Genomic DNA, 15,422 nt, shown 5'->3' with positions numbered 1-15,422 from the left:
CCCATTTTATAGAATCCTTATAGTGCAGGCATTTAGCCCATCGAGTCTGCACCGACTCTCCAACAGAGCATTTTACCCAGGCCCACCCCCCTTGCCCTATCCCCATAACCCCACATAATTACCTCGCTAATCCCCCAATCTATGCATTTTGGGACACTAATGGGCAATTTCGCAATTCTTGCCTGCTCCTGGAGCTCCAGCAGCCTCTGCCGGCCCCCATTCGTACAGACTTCTGTGGCAGGCTGTCTCTTAATTTTCTTTGTGAAATTTGGTCACTGTGATTAGGACAGCATATGGGTCTGTCATGGAAAAGGACAAGGCACAATCAAATGTAAAAATATTTAGAAGAATTTGGAATAACAGATTGGTAAAATGCAATGAACACACGACAATTGAAATGGAACACAAAGAAATATATGATAGATTCTGACAGAGAAATGAAGAAAGGAAATAAGAACAAATGGTACAACTTTAAAGATGATGTAGGGACAGAGACACTTCGGGGAGGGGTGTATGTATTACAAATCTTTGAAGATGGCAGGACTAATTGAGAAGGCTATTAAAAAGCATGTTGGATTATTAATTGAGGCACAAGAGTGCAAAAGTAAGGAAGTAATTCAGGAAACACTGCTTAGGCCTTTGCTGAAGTATTTTGTTCAATTCTGAGCACCAAACTTTAGGAAGATATCAAAGTCTTGAGGGGGTGCAGAAAACATTTACTAAAAAAGCACCAAGGGTGGCAGTATTCAGTTATGCAAAGAGATAGGGAAAGCTGGGGTAGTTCTCCTTCAAGCAGAAGAGTTAAAAGGAGACTGATAGATTTGTTCAAAATGATGAACATTTCCGAAAGAGTTGAGAAAGTGCCTCCAGTGGCAGACAGTTAGATCACCAGATTTAAAGGTTGACAGAAGAACCAGTAGCCAGATGAGATATTTTTTACAAACAGAACGAGTTGTGATGATTTGGAACGCATTGCAAGGAAGAGAAGCAGAAGCTGATTCAACAGTTTTGTTTAAAAAGGGATTGGATAAATACTTGAAGGGAAAAATATACAGAAGAATGGCTTAAGAGTGAGGAACTGAGATTAATTAAGAACCAGCACAGTCAAGATGGGCTAAAAGGCCTCTTCCTGTGCTGTATCATTCCACGATTCTATGGCTGTCTCTAACTAACTCTTCTCATTACATCGGCCATTTCCATTTGTCCAATTTTTAAAAAATCACTCGCACCAATTACACTCGAGGGCTCTCACATCCTCTGGCTGCAGCCAACTTATTTACCATCAGGCAGAAGTTCTCAGTTTGGTCAATCGGTTTGGTCAAAATCCAAAGTTCTTTACCCCGGTCCCTCTTTCAAAAGAGAGACAAGTTTCCTGGACTGGATCCTGCCATTCACATCTCCTCTAGATATTTTTTGTTTCTTTATTTATTCCATTACCACTTCTTTTGGCCTTGCACCATGAAACCTTTTGCCAGTTAATCTCTTCTTCCTTCCAACCTATCACAGAACTTCCCTTATGTTCTTTTTCCCACATACACTTGCTCAAACATATGACATCTCTAACTTTTCTGATGAAAGGTGTTTGATTTGAAATATTAACTGTTTCCCAGATGCTGCCGGAGCTGCTGAGTATTTGCAGCATTTTGTTTTTATATTAGTCAAGTTCCCTTGTTGGCCCTCCACACTCTGACAAATACCTGTTCGTATATGTTAACCTAGTATGTGCTGTAGACTGACATCTTATATTTACTGCACTCACTGAAAACATTCTTAAACGAGTCCAGATGTCTGCATTCTGTAATCCAAGAACTGAAAGCAATTATAAGCCAGACAAAGCAGACTAGGCACCATTGAGCAAAAGGCAACTAGTCCAGTCAATCCTTGCCGTGAGGCAGAAATCACACAACCAAAAAACAAAAGTCGCTCGCCCCAAGCCATAATCAGAGGTATCAGCACCACTGTCAGCTCATGCTTGCAGAATGGCTGACTCCAAGGCAGAGGGGTCAGAGTTCATGATATTGAAATACAAGAACATCTGTAAAATAAGAGACCATGTTGACTCCCAGAAGCTACTAAATTATGACATGCACTGAGAAATCTTTGGGTACAAAGCATTTTTTAAAGCATAAACATTAAGTAAATCACTTTAATTCATGTGGCAACTTTCCTGATAAAGACATATACTGCAAAAATAGATGTGGCTCACAAGCCCAAATAAAAGCAATAGCTTGGCATCGTTGTGCTTAGATTTTTATTCTAATCTTCCTAAAGACTACCATGGGCATTCCTCGGAATGATGTTTGCAAGCACACATCAAAGGAGAACAAATTTGTTCCATAGAAACCAGACAAAATGAGCTAAGTACTGTGATTTATGAGTTGGTTATGCATGAAACTTGCACCTCAAGTGTGGAAACTATCTATATCTCCCAAACAAATGTGAGTCAACACTTTCTACAACAGGAGTTTGTTTGCTGTCTTTTTACATTACGATAATGGAATTTTAAGAATAAAAGTCAAATAGTGGAAATAAATCTAAACTAAGACTATGGAGGTCCTTCCAGCCCAAATCAGAAGAGGAATCAGAGCTTATGTTAATTGATAATTAGAAGTAGCACAGGGTGATGTTGGGCAGAGGTAGCCATGTTACAAGAGGTACAGCATGAGTACAAACAGATTCCATGGGTAGTATCAGTTAATTCTGACCATCCATAGGCCCAGCACTCACCCTGCCCATTTTCAAATGACTAGCCTTTAGGGCCTTTCCTTAATCACCAGGGAGTCAGTTAGCTCAGCTGGTTGGACAGCTGGTTTGTGATGCAGAGCAATGCAAACAGTGGGGTTCAATTTGCGTACTGACTGAGGTTATTCATGAAGGCTCCACCTTCTCAACTTGCCCCTCACTTGAGGTGTGATGATCCTCAGGTTAAAATCACCACCGGTTAGCTCTCTCTTCTCTCTCAAAGGGGAGAGTAAACTATGGTCATCTGGGACTATGGCGACTTTATCTTTGGTGAAGATCCATGTCAGAAATTGAAGCCACATTTTTCTGAATTCTTCACCATGCATATGCAGCTGCTTCTTGCTGCCATGACATCTTACACCCCTTATGCAAAATGGGGCAGATCCAAAGCAATGGGAGTTTTCTACTTGATTAAATCTTTCAACACAAGTCTTCACCAGCAATGCTGTGGATATCCTTTTATATGCTGTTTCAACTTGCCAAATGTTCCATACACACACTAAAGGTGAAAAACTACTTGAAGCTACTTTCACTACTGGGAAATCACCAAAAGTTCAGTTTGCAAAATTGTTTAGCTCATGGATGACCTTATGATCAATCTGGCTCAGAATTTCTACGTGACTGTAAATACTCCAGTGGGATGCAGTAGACCGTGCATGGCCCAATGGACATGTAATGTTAACTCTGTTTCTGCCCTGATTGATGCGGACAGACCTGCTGAGTTTTTCCAGTGTCCTCTGTTCGTCTTCACCTGTACACCAGCTGGACTCAATTGGCTGCATGCTCGCTCCAATCAGAAGGGCAAAGTTCAACTTTACTCCAGGACCTGAGCACAATGTAGGTCAAATGACACTTCAGTGCAGTACCAAAGGGGTGCTGCAATATTGGAGATCCTGATGAAAAGTCAAACCAAGGCACTGTGTGCCTGTTCAAGTGAACATAAAAAATCCCATGATGTTATTTGAAGAACAGGAGTTTCTTTTGATATTCTAGTTTATCATTTATTTCTCCATCAAAAACAAATTTAGTTATTTAGATCACTGCTGGAATCTTGCTACATGCAATTTGACTGTCTACACAATGTGATGATACTGTGCCTTTAAGACATATATGCATATCATGATTCTTGTAAGGGGTATGTTTAGAATTCAGATCCATTTTGCAGCATGCTGATTTGTCTACGATATCTTTTAATTTGCTAACTGAGAGAAAAGGATAAATAAGTACCTGGGATGTTTGTTTTAAGCTGAGCTAACGCATCTGTGTTTACTTAGGGTCCCCCTGAGGTTTCAGAGTAGAGTTTTATTAGGTTGATTGACAAGGATAGAGTCATGTGCTTAATAGGAGGAGCTAAGTTTATGGGGGAAAACACAGTTTCTCTTTCATTTTAAAACAAGCAGTTACTGGCTGGTTCTGAAAGAAGCAAGACATTTTTCTTTGTCTGTCTCTCTCTCCAGAAAGTGTCTGAGAGCTCAGGCTGACAACCCGAATACAAGCAAGTAAGCCCGTGTTTTGCTAACAGATTTTGAAGAGGGGTTTTAAGTCTACGAGAAATATTGCTTAAACTAGAACTCATAGGGATAGTTTAGCAGCTAAGAATTGTATGTTGCCATGTTTAAGTATTGTTCAATTGTTAAATGTTAAGCTATTTCATTTGTTATAGTTAAATTGTGTTTTTAAATAAAGTTTGTTTTGATAAAAGCTCCTCAGTGTGCAAGTAGAATCACGCCAGGAGTGAAACACACGAAGGCCAAAACAGCAAATTGTTGGGGTCAATGTTGGAGTCCTATCTGATTTCATAACATACCTTGGGGTTTCTGATCAGGTATCCTAACAATAACAAATGGCTCCATATCAAACAAGCAATTCACTGTTTGTGGAGTGCTGTGGACATGGAAGGCAGAAAGTTAACAAGGAGATAAATCAAGTAATTAGGAAGGAAAATGGTAGGATTGCTGAGAATGAAAACATGAAATATTGCAAATATCCATCAGATCAGGCAGCATCTGTGGAATGAAAAACAGAGTTAATGTCTCCTTTCCTGTAAGAATAAGGAAGCCTTGCTGCAAATAAACACCTGGAGTTCTGTGAACAGTTGTGGACTCCTTGCCAAAGTTGCAATGAAGATTCACTAGATTGATGCTTTGGATAAGAGGGCTTTCCAGTGAGAGATTGAATATAAAAGCCTCCATTCTCTGGAGTTTATAATAATGAGAGGCAATCACATTGAAACATACAAAATTATTTGAGCTGGACAAGGCAGACACAGAGGGTGTTTTCCTTTCCTTCCAAAGGAATGCAATAACTTAGATCAGTGAGTTTAACATCCGTGTGGGGATGTTACTGGAACCTATAAGGTCAGAAATGTGAAGTGATCAGGCAATATGGATTTGTAAAGGCTAGACTATTTCATATTGAACGCCACTGATTTTTTTGAGGAAGTAATTTAAGTAGCATAACTTTGTGGACTTTCAATCATTTGTTAATGTTCCACAAAGCAAGTTTAGCTAAAATGAAAGCTCACAGAATTGAAAGCAAATAATGCAATTATGAGAGAATGTTTAGGCAGTAGAAGACTCAAATTGGAAAGTACCCCACCCCCCCAACAAGGCTTTGCGCTCAACTACTTAGTATATTCGTCAACAACTTTGATGATGTTACAGAACCATATATCCAAGTTTGCTGATGACACAAATATTGGTAGAAAAGTAAACAAGGTAAGTGGAAGCATAAAATTACAGACAGGTATCAGCAAATTAAGCAAATAGATAAAACTAGCAGACAGATTTCAATGCAATTAAGTTTCAAGTCATCCATTTTGGACAAAGATAGGATATATTCAAATATATTTTTAAATGAAAAGTGAAGAACTGTGGAGGTCCTTTCCCACTCCAATAAATTCTTTGACAAATCACATTCTTTCACTCTACCTGTCACTCAGTCTGCCCGATTCACTCACTCTGCAAGATTCTTCCACTTTTTATTTGTCCCAACTGCCTCTATGTTTCTCAGATACCTTTATTGATGTACTCAATATCTGGGCCGTACCAAAGGTAGAAAAGATCTTGGAACTAATAATGAGGGAACGGTGGAGTGAGCAACCTGTGAGAGAATTACGGAACATTAATGTATAATTGTGGACAATCATCAGTCAGTCATGAGGCAGGGAGGATTTTTACATATGGCTGGATTCTGGTACCATTCAAGGCTACATTTGACAAAGTGTGGCATCAAGGAGACCTCATAAAACTGGAGTCAATGGAAATCAGAGGGAAACCCTGCGCTGATTGGAGTTATACCTGGCACAAAGGAAGATGGTTTTGATGGCTGGAGGTCAGTCATCTCAGTTCCAGGGCATCAATGCAGGAGTTCCTCAGGTTAGTGTCCCGCTCAACCACCTTCAGCTGTTTCATCAATGACCTTCCCTCCATCATAAGGTCGGAAGTGGGGATGTTCACTGCACAATCTTCAGCACCATTTGTGACTCCTTAGATACTGAAGCAATCCATGTAAAAATGCAACAAGACATGGACAATATCCAGGCCTCGGCTGACAAGTGGCAAGTAACATTTACGCCACACAAGTACCAGGCAATAACCAACTCCAATGAGAGATAATCTAACCACCTCCCCATGACATTACCATCACTGTATCCACCCCCCCCCCCCCCTTATAAGCTTTATAAGGCACAAGTTGTGAGTGTGATGTTAAATATTCTGCACCTGCCTGGATGAGTGCAGTTCCAACAACACTCAAGAAGCTCAACACCATCGAGGATGGTGATTGGCAACCCTTCCACAATCATTCACTCCCCCCACCACTCATGCACAGTGTGTACTATCTACAAGATGCACTACAGAAACTCACCAAAGCTCCTTCAACAGCACCTTCCAAACCCACGACCACTATCATCTAGAAGGACAAGGCAGTAGATGCATGGGAGCATCGCCATCTGAAGTTCCCCTCCAAGCCACACACCATCCTGACTTGGAAATACATCACCATTCCTTCACTGTCACTGGGCCAAAATCCTGGAACTCCCTCCCTAACAGCACTGTGCGTGTACCTACGCCACATGAACTGTAGCAGTTCAAGAAGGCAGCTCACCACTATCTCAAGGGCAATTAAGGATGGGCAATAAATGCTGGCCGACCCAATGAAGTCCATATCCCTTAAAGAAATAGTTAGAAAATCATGGTGGGACATGTGCCTGTGTGGTGTGTGGCTGTGAATTATCGACAACGGGATGGAATTAAAGTGCAGATCTGTTGAAAACAGTATGGAGAAATAGTTGGAGTTTTGAGCCAGGTGAGGTTTTAGTGGGTTGGAGTGGAGCTTAGACATACGAGTGGCAGAATTAAAAGGATATGGTGATACAAAACATTTAAGATTTGAGACTAGAAGTAATCCTGACTAACATATCTGGGAATACTGCATCTGGTCTGTACTGAGGTGCTGGGGCAATGATGAGAAGCAAAAGTGATGGACAGTACGTTAAAAAGTGCCAGAAAATGCTTGGCTAAGGCATAAGATATATTTTAATGGGAATAGGTTGGAGGTGATGATGGGGAGTAGACTTGACAATTACAAAGAGGCTCACATCAGGGTGACGGATGTTCATGCCTAATTTAATTGCAGTAAAATAATGGAAAACTAGAACAAAATATTTTACAACATCCAGTCTCTCTTCTTATGCCGTTCATTTTTTTCCACTGCAATTTTTAAATTATCTTATAGATAATTTTAAATTATCTATAGATAGTCAATATCTTTTCCCAAAGGTAGGGGAGTCTAAAACTAGAGGACATAGGTTTAAGGTGAGAGGGGAGAGATACAAAGTGTCCAGAGGGGCAGTTTTTTCACACAGAGGTTGGTGAGTGTCTGGAACAAGCTGCCAGAGGTAGTAGGAGAGGCGGGTACAATTTTATCTTTTAAAAAGCATTTAGATAATTACATGGGTAAGATGGGTATAGAGGGATATGGGCCAAATGCGGGCAATTGGGATTAGCTTAGGGGTTTTTTAAAAAAGGGGCGGCATGGACAAGTTGGGTCGAAGGGCCTGTTTCCATGCTGTAAACCCCTATGACTCTATGACCTCTATAATTCTATCTTGTTTTCCCCCAGATGGCTATTACAAATTAATACATTTATAGTGCATCACCTGGTCAGTCTTCTAATGTTTTTGGCTCATTTTACTGCATGCCCCCCATCCCACACTGTATGGTTTCAGTGGCTTGCATGTTTTGTTTCTTTGATGTGCCACTACCTGACATCAAACTGATTCTCATTTTCTAGCTGAGCTGCTAAATGATTTTGGCATCAATTCTTACCCCTGCAGATGATGCTTACGTTCCATAAGAGGGTTGGCCACTGCTGAATAATATTATTAAAGTGGATAGGAATGTCATCTTGGATAGATTAGGAAAGCCCAAAATTGTTAGGGTTCCAGATGTAGATAATATACATCCAAGAGTGACTAAAAGGATGATGACAGGCATTCTGTGAGCCCCTTGCCCATATTTTCAATCGTTCAATAGAGTCAGACTCCCTTATGAGTGCAAGCTGGCTCATTTAGTTTCATTTTCAAAATAGGGGACAAGATTAGCGCCAGGTGACAATCTACATGCATTTTTAGGAAGTTTATTTCTTTATTATTGTAACAAGTAGGCTTACAATAACACTACAATGAAGTTACTGTAGAAGATGGGATAAAATACTCTTCAGATTACAGGGAAAGGAAAGGAGCCTTTAGAAGTTCACAACGTGGCTTCTGAAAAAAGAATAGGTCATACTGAATAAATTTGAAAGGTTTTTTTTCAGGAATTCATTCAGATAATGGATGAGGGAAATCTTGTAGACATTCAGAAAGCCTTTGGCAGAACACTTCACAAGATGGTAACTTAGATAAGATAGATAATTGGTTAATTGAAAACTCATGTTGGCATGTGTCAAATTGTGATGGTACAAATAAAAACAAGTAAGCACAATTCACAATTTGCAGCAATGGTAGAAATTTGAACTTTGACTCCAATCCCACAGCCAAAACATTGTAGTTGACTCTTATGGTTCAGCTGCAAAATACACTACTCTTGGTGTTCACCAGGTACTTATCCTAGGTTCATGGTTTTTAACCAAATAGCTTAAATAGGGATAGTGTGAACGTAGTAAGTTTACAGATGACACCAAAATCTGCACAATGCTTGAGATGGCAGAGTAATGCAATCAATTCCAAAAATATTTAAATGTGTTCAGGAGAATGCTATACAATGGTAAATGGCATGTCCTTTAGGTAAATGCAAAGCCATGTTTCATATCAAAAATGACCATGTATTTATTGGCTGCAAACCACTGACTGAATTTAAAGACAAAAACACTGCAGCTGCGAAGAGGGCTGCCGAGAGTCAGGTGACTTTCGTAAATTCAATATAGACTCAGAACTACCTCAAGTCTCTGGAAAATTCTTAATCAAATGAACATGAAAGTTCAGCCCTCCCTCGAATGAACTTGCTGAAAACGAAATCATTTGTGTAATTTACACCTCCTACTGTTTGTGCTCTTATCAAAGCTCAAAATCCAGATTCCGCGCTGGTTCATATACTGATGATGTGGAGATGCCGGCGTTGTCATATACTGATGACATGGTTCACCTGATCTAGGGACACCACAGTCTGACTCAGGTAGTGTAAATAAAGCAGTTTGAATTAACTTTACATACTATGTACATGATGAGTTAAGTAGGCACATCGCTCCTGAGTGCCACCTGTTCTATCTGCTGTAGAGTCTCTCGCACATGCCTGGTTGTTAATTTTACAGGTGTTGTGAGAGAGAACAAAATCTTGCCTGCGTAATGTCCAGCCACACCACAGACAGCAATGCACATTTATGCACTTTGCAACCCCCAGGAGACCTCCACAGAGCCTATGGAGGATCTTTTCTCACATCAATTGAGGAATGGCCCAGCAGTGATCAAAAACTCAGAGCCACTAAGGTTAAGTGTCTGCATTGTTTGTGGAACATGTGTAGGAATTGGTCAAGGCTATAGTTAGACCAATCTCTCTGGCACAGTTCTCGTACATGGGCACATTCCATGCCCTCTTTCTATCCTCTTTGGATGTCTTCCAGATTTCTGGCAGAGGTTGGCAAGTGGCTCGTTATAATCGATGGGAATGCTTTCACCTCAGAAATAAGTACGAAAGTCTGGGTAACAGCTTAGTCCATGTGGCTCTGGACAGACTTTCAGCTGTGGTTTGCGACTTTACTAGAATGCACACAACTGTGTACTGGTAACATATCAACAAAAGCTGGACCCTTTGAACGTGTAGGGGCATTTTGACAATCTGTGGAATTCAAGAGGGTAATTAACATTTGTGGTCAGTCTCAATGCAGAACGATAAAGGTAGTCAGAGAATCTCTCCACTGCCCATGTGATGCACTGGCGGCCAATGTGGGCAATGTTAGATCATAACGTGCCAGCACATCTAAAGGTGCAAACCTTTCCTTGATACATTGGTTTGCTTAAAGCACCAGAATCACTGTTGGTCCTGTCTTTGAATGACGTACCCCAGAAATTTGAAGATGGTTTTGGCAAACTCATACTTCTCATTTAAAGTGAGGCCTGCCTCTTGTAGAGTTTTGAGAACCTCCCGAAGCCTGTGGTCATTCTCTTGTTTTGTGGACCCAGAGATGAGGAGATGCCGAAAGGAAGGCTGTTAAACAAAAGTGTCCAAATGGCATGATAAATGTTAATAGCCTGGTCTCCTGGTTGAGCTATTTGCTGACACCCACCATTGGTATCAAGTCTGGTGAAGAGGACACTCTTGGCAAGCTTTGCCAGGCTGTTATCCACTGATGCCATTTGGTGGATTTCCCACTAGAATGCATGAAGTCAACACAAAGCCTGAGTTGACTATTGGGTTTGGGGACAGTTACGAGCCCTGAACACCACTGGGTTGGTTCCATGACATTGGTATGATGCCTCTGTGTAGCATGCGGTCAGATTCCTCTGACATTCAGCAGCAGTGAATGTGGTACTCTCCTGGGATAAAAAGGCCCATCAGCATAACATCTGGAAGCGGTGTAGTAAGGTATTCATTTTTTTATTAACTTACCAAGCTCCTGGAAGAATTGTGGGAATTTTTGACAGAATTCAGTCCTGATGTCTGGTTGAGGGGTTCTGTCCACTTTTTGTAGAGTGCCCGGTTGTATGCACACATTTCGGAATAAAAAGATACTTGGATTACACAGAATATAAGAGGGTCTTTGAGATTTGTCATCCCTTGTGGCAAAAAGTGGCTGTTATCTGACCTTTCACCGACAGATCCATTCCCTCTGGACTTAAAAGGTTTGATGTGTGATGGCTGGACAGGAACAGTTTTGAGTCATGCTAAATGATCAGCCAGTATGGAAACACCAGAGCAAGTAGCAGGCTTAAAATAGGTTTTAAAATATTTGACTTCCAAAGTGACTGACCAGAAATTTTGTTGATAGTCCTGTACTTCTCCTCAGAAACACAAGATGGCATCTGTTTGTTTGTAGTCTATGCTCTGGGTGACCTAGAAGCCATATTTCTTTTGTTGTTTCCTGCCCTTAGCGAAGGTTTAAATTTACAGAACCATTGCGAGTATCCTGTCATCCCACAACTTAATAATTCTGCACCACCTGCTGGGCAATACTGCCATCTGTGCTGTTTCTTTGTCATGGAAATGCCGGCGTTGGACTGGGGTGGGCACAGTAAGACTCACAACATCAGGGTAAAGTCCAACAGGTTTATTTGGTAGCACAAACTTTCGGAGTGTCGCTCCTTCTTCAGGTGAGAGAGGAGTTGTGTTCACAAACAGGGCATATATAAACACAAACTCAATTTACAAGATAATGGTTGGAATGTGAGTCTTTACAGGTAATCAAGTCTTAAAGGTACAGACAATGTAAGTGGAGAGAGGGTTAAGCACAGGTTCAAGAGATGTGTATTGTCTCCAGCCAGGACAGTTAGAGAGAGTTTGCAAGCCCAAGCAAGTCGTGGGGGTTACAGACATGAACCCAAGATCCCGATTGAGGCCGTCTTCATGTGTGCGGAACTTGGCTTTCAGTTTCTGCTCAGCGATTCTGCGTTGTTGTGTGTCATGAAGGCCGCCTTGGAGAACGCTTACCTGAAGATCGGAGGCTGAATGCCCGTAACTGTTGAAGTGTTCCCCGACTGGAAGGGGACACTCCTGCCTGGTGATTGTCGAGCGGTGTTCATTCATTCGTTGTCGTAGCATCTGCATGGTCTCCCCAATGTACCATGCCTCGGGACATCCTTTCCTGCAGCGTATCAGGTAGACAACATTGGCCGAGCCGCAAGAGTATGTACCGTGTACCTGGTGAATGGTATTCTCACGTGAGATGATGGCATCCGTGTTGATGATCCGGCATGTCTTGCAGAGGTTGCTGTGGCAGGGTTGTGTGGTATCGTGGTCACTGTTCTCCTGAAGGCTGGGTAGTTTGCTGCAGACAATGGTCTGTTTGAGGTTGTGTGGTTGTTTGAAGGCAAGTAGTGGAGGTGTGGAGATGGCCTTGGCAAGATGTTCGTCTTCATCAATGACATGTTGAAGGCTCCAGAGAAGATGTCGTAGCTTCTTCGCTCTGGGGAAGTACTGGACAACGAAGGGTACTCTGTCCACCGTGTCCCATGTTTGTCTTCCAAGGAGATCGGTGCGGTTTTTCGATGTGGCGCGTCGGAACTGTCGCTCGATGAGTCGAGCGCCATATCCTGTTCTTATGAGGGCATCTTTCAGCGTCTGTAGCGATCCTCCTTATCTGAGCAGATCCTGTGTACACGGAGGGCTTGTCCGTAGGGGATGGCTTCTTTAACGTGTTTAGGGTGGAAGCTGGAGACGTGGAGCATCATGAGGTTATCTGTGGGCTTGCGGTACAGTGAGGTGCTGAGGTGACCGTCCTTGATGGAGATGCATGTGTCCAAGAATGCAACCGATTCCGGAGAGTAGTCGATGGTGAGTCTGATGGTGGGATGGAATTTGTTGATGTCATCATATAGTTGTTTCAGTGATTGTTCCCCATGAGTCCAAAGGAAGAAAATGTCATCGATGTATCTAGTGTAAAGCGTCGGTTAAAGGTCCTGTGCAGTGAAGAGGTCTTGTTCGAACCTGTGCATGAAGATGTTGGCATATTGAGGTGCGAATTTGGTCCCCATGGCTGTTCCGTGTGTCTGGATGAAGAACTGGTTGTTGAAGGTGAAGACGTTGTGGTCCAGGATGAAGCGGATGAGTTATAGAATTGCATCTGGAGATTGGCAGTTGTCGGTGTAGAGTATTGAGGTAGTTGCAGCAATGCTGTCGTCGTGGGGGATGCTGGTGTAGATTGCCGAGATATCCATTGTTACAAGGAGTGCTCCTGGTTCAACTGCTCCACGTGTGCTGAGTTTCTGTAGGAAATCCGTAGTGTCGCGACAGAAGCTGGGGGTTCTTTGTACAATGGGTTTCAGGATGCCCTCGATGTAGCCGGAGAGGTTCTCACACAGGGTCCCATTGCCTGATAAGATGGGACGGCCGGGTGTGTTGGCCTTGTGTATCTTCGGGAGGCGGTAGAAATCTCCAACGCAGGGAGTACATGGGATGAGATACCTTTTGGCCTAAGCAGCTAGTGGACATTTCCAGCACCTCAGTGTGTCAGGTGGTGACATGCTGATTCCACTTCCTTAGTTTGGCTTTACTAACACTGAAGAGGTCGACTGATTGTACAGTCGGCTTAAAATGCCCCATGTGCACGACAACTAGCTAATGGGTTGGAGGCGCGAATCGACAGGACTCTGGTTGAAACATGTTCATCCAGCACTGTGGTTCCATTACGAAGTAAAAAAAGCTGATCAAAGTAATTTAGAACAGATTTGAAGTATGCAATAGTCTCTTCTACCCCCACCTGAGAAGGATCTTGTTGATGGTAGGCCCTACAGCATAGAGAAATGAAGTAAGTTCGCATTTCTGCTCTTTGTTAGGGAGATCAGAGGCTGCTTGGTACCTCAAGGAATTTTCTCACATTATCCACTTTGGGCCTCTGTGTGGGCCCCTGAGTCTTCTGAACGAGTGGGGTAAGGGCAGTGACTGTTTGTTGAGTGCCATCATTGCTACTGCTTTCCTGTTCACCCCCTGCCTAAGTAAGTTCGTGGGTTGTTGTTCCAATCAGGATCTTTCCAGTTGCAAGCCATGGGTGTTCCATCAATGGCAAGAACATTTGGTTACATTGGTGTCACCACCGCTGCTATGATTTGATTTTGATTTGATTTATTATTGTCACATGTATTAGTATATAGTGAAAAGTATTGTTTCTTGCATGCAATACAGACAAAGCATATCGTTCATAGCGAAGGAAAGGAGAGAATGCACAATGTAGTGTTACTTCATACATTGGTGATGTGGTCCATCTTATCTAGAGAGTCTGTAGTTTGACTCAGATAGGTACACAGTATACATGATGAGCAACTAAGTAGGCATATCTCCCCCGAGTACCGCCTGCTCCATTTGCTATACAGAGTCTCAAGCACATGACTGCTAATGTCACTGTTATACCATGGTCTCACTCATTACCATCATCCATTATACTACACATGCCTCCGAATTCAATACTCCGAACTCAAAAGCTGCAGAGAAACCAGTTTAACATAAGGAGGTGTGAACAGCAATCATGCATCTCCATCACGTAGCAATGGTTTCTTACTTTGAATTTGAGTTGATAATAGAAGTACAAGATCAAAACTACAACATATGACAAATCTTATTAAAATTTTCAAGGGAAAAACAAACTAGTCTGGAAACCAACAGCACAGAGACACCAGAGTACGGCATGTCCCCGAGTCAACTCAGTCCTTCTCCATTCATCCTGCAAGCTCAAATCTGGTCTACTTCATTCCCCACATGCAACAGGCAGGGATGTTAAAAACATCAATGCAGCAAAAAAGACCTCAATGCCAAATCTTGGAGGACCATCAAGCTCAGTTTGGATCCAAGTTGTCACATGTATTAGTATATAGTGAAAAGTGAGACACCTATGAGACCTGTAAAACTTTAATTTTTATTGGACTTCAAAATATCATTTAATGTATCATCCCACAATAACTTATTGGTACATGCATGTGCCTAAGAGAAAGAAATTCAAGTGTGTGCATACAAGTTGGAGTAGTTTTATTGTTTTTCTTAAACCTGAAGTACAAAAATACTATCCCCTTTTCTTTCTAAAAAACAGAAGGAAACCTGTCCATCAGTGTCTTTTACAATTACAGCACTTAAACAGTTGAACAGATACCACTATATACTAATGCATGCATATCCTTTTTAAATAAACCTGTTGTAGTCAAAAGAGGAGTGGGAATAGAATGCCACTCTACCTCTCCTCACCTGATTGCTTTGCATGTTGGTAAGGACTACACAGAAATACATCATTTGTGTGGAACAAGATTGAAAGAAGTCAAGAGAAAAAGAGATCTTGATGTTATTGTGCACAGATCACTGAAGGTTCGTGACCTATGCTGAGAAGCTATAGCTAAAGCTAATATGGTATTGGTTTATATTAAATAGAAGGATTCAATATAATAAAAGGGCACCATTTTGACACCAGACAGGTCACTGGTTAGACAACATTTAGAATACTAAACCCAGTTGGATCCTTCAATATAATGGGTGATATAGTGG

The 15,422-nt window shown here is 41.8% G+C and overlaps 1 protein-coding gene across 3 annotated transcripts in view; it reads right to left on the bottom strand.

Annotated features, from left to right (window-relative positions):
* ubxn7 (UBX domain protein 7) overlaps positions 1-15,422 on the bottom strand; it is an 84,797-nt gene that overhangs the window by 47,601 nt on the left and 21,774 nt on the right. The gene's annotated exons all lie outside the window — the stretch shown is intronic.

The sequence above is a fragment of the Mustelus asterias genome, chromosome 3, assembly GCF_964213995.1.
Source record: "Mustelus asterias chromosome 3, sMusAst1.hap1.1, whole genome shotgun sequence".
In the NCBI taxonomy this organism is placed as follows: Eukaryota; Metazoa; Chordata; class Chondrichthyes; order Carcharhiniformes; family Triakidae; genus Mustelus; species Mustelus asterias.
Note: the sequence above shows the minus strand (reverse complement) of the source record. Positions and strands in the feature narration are given on the sequence as shown.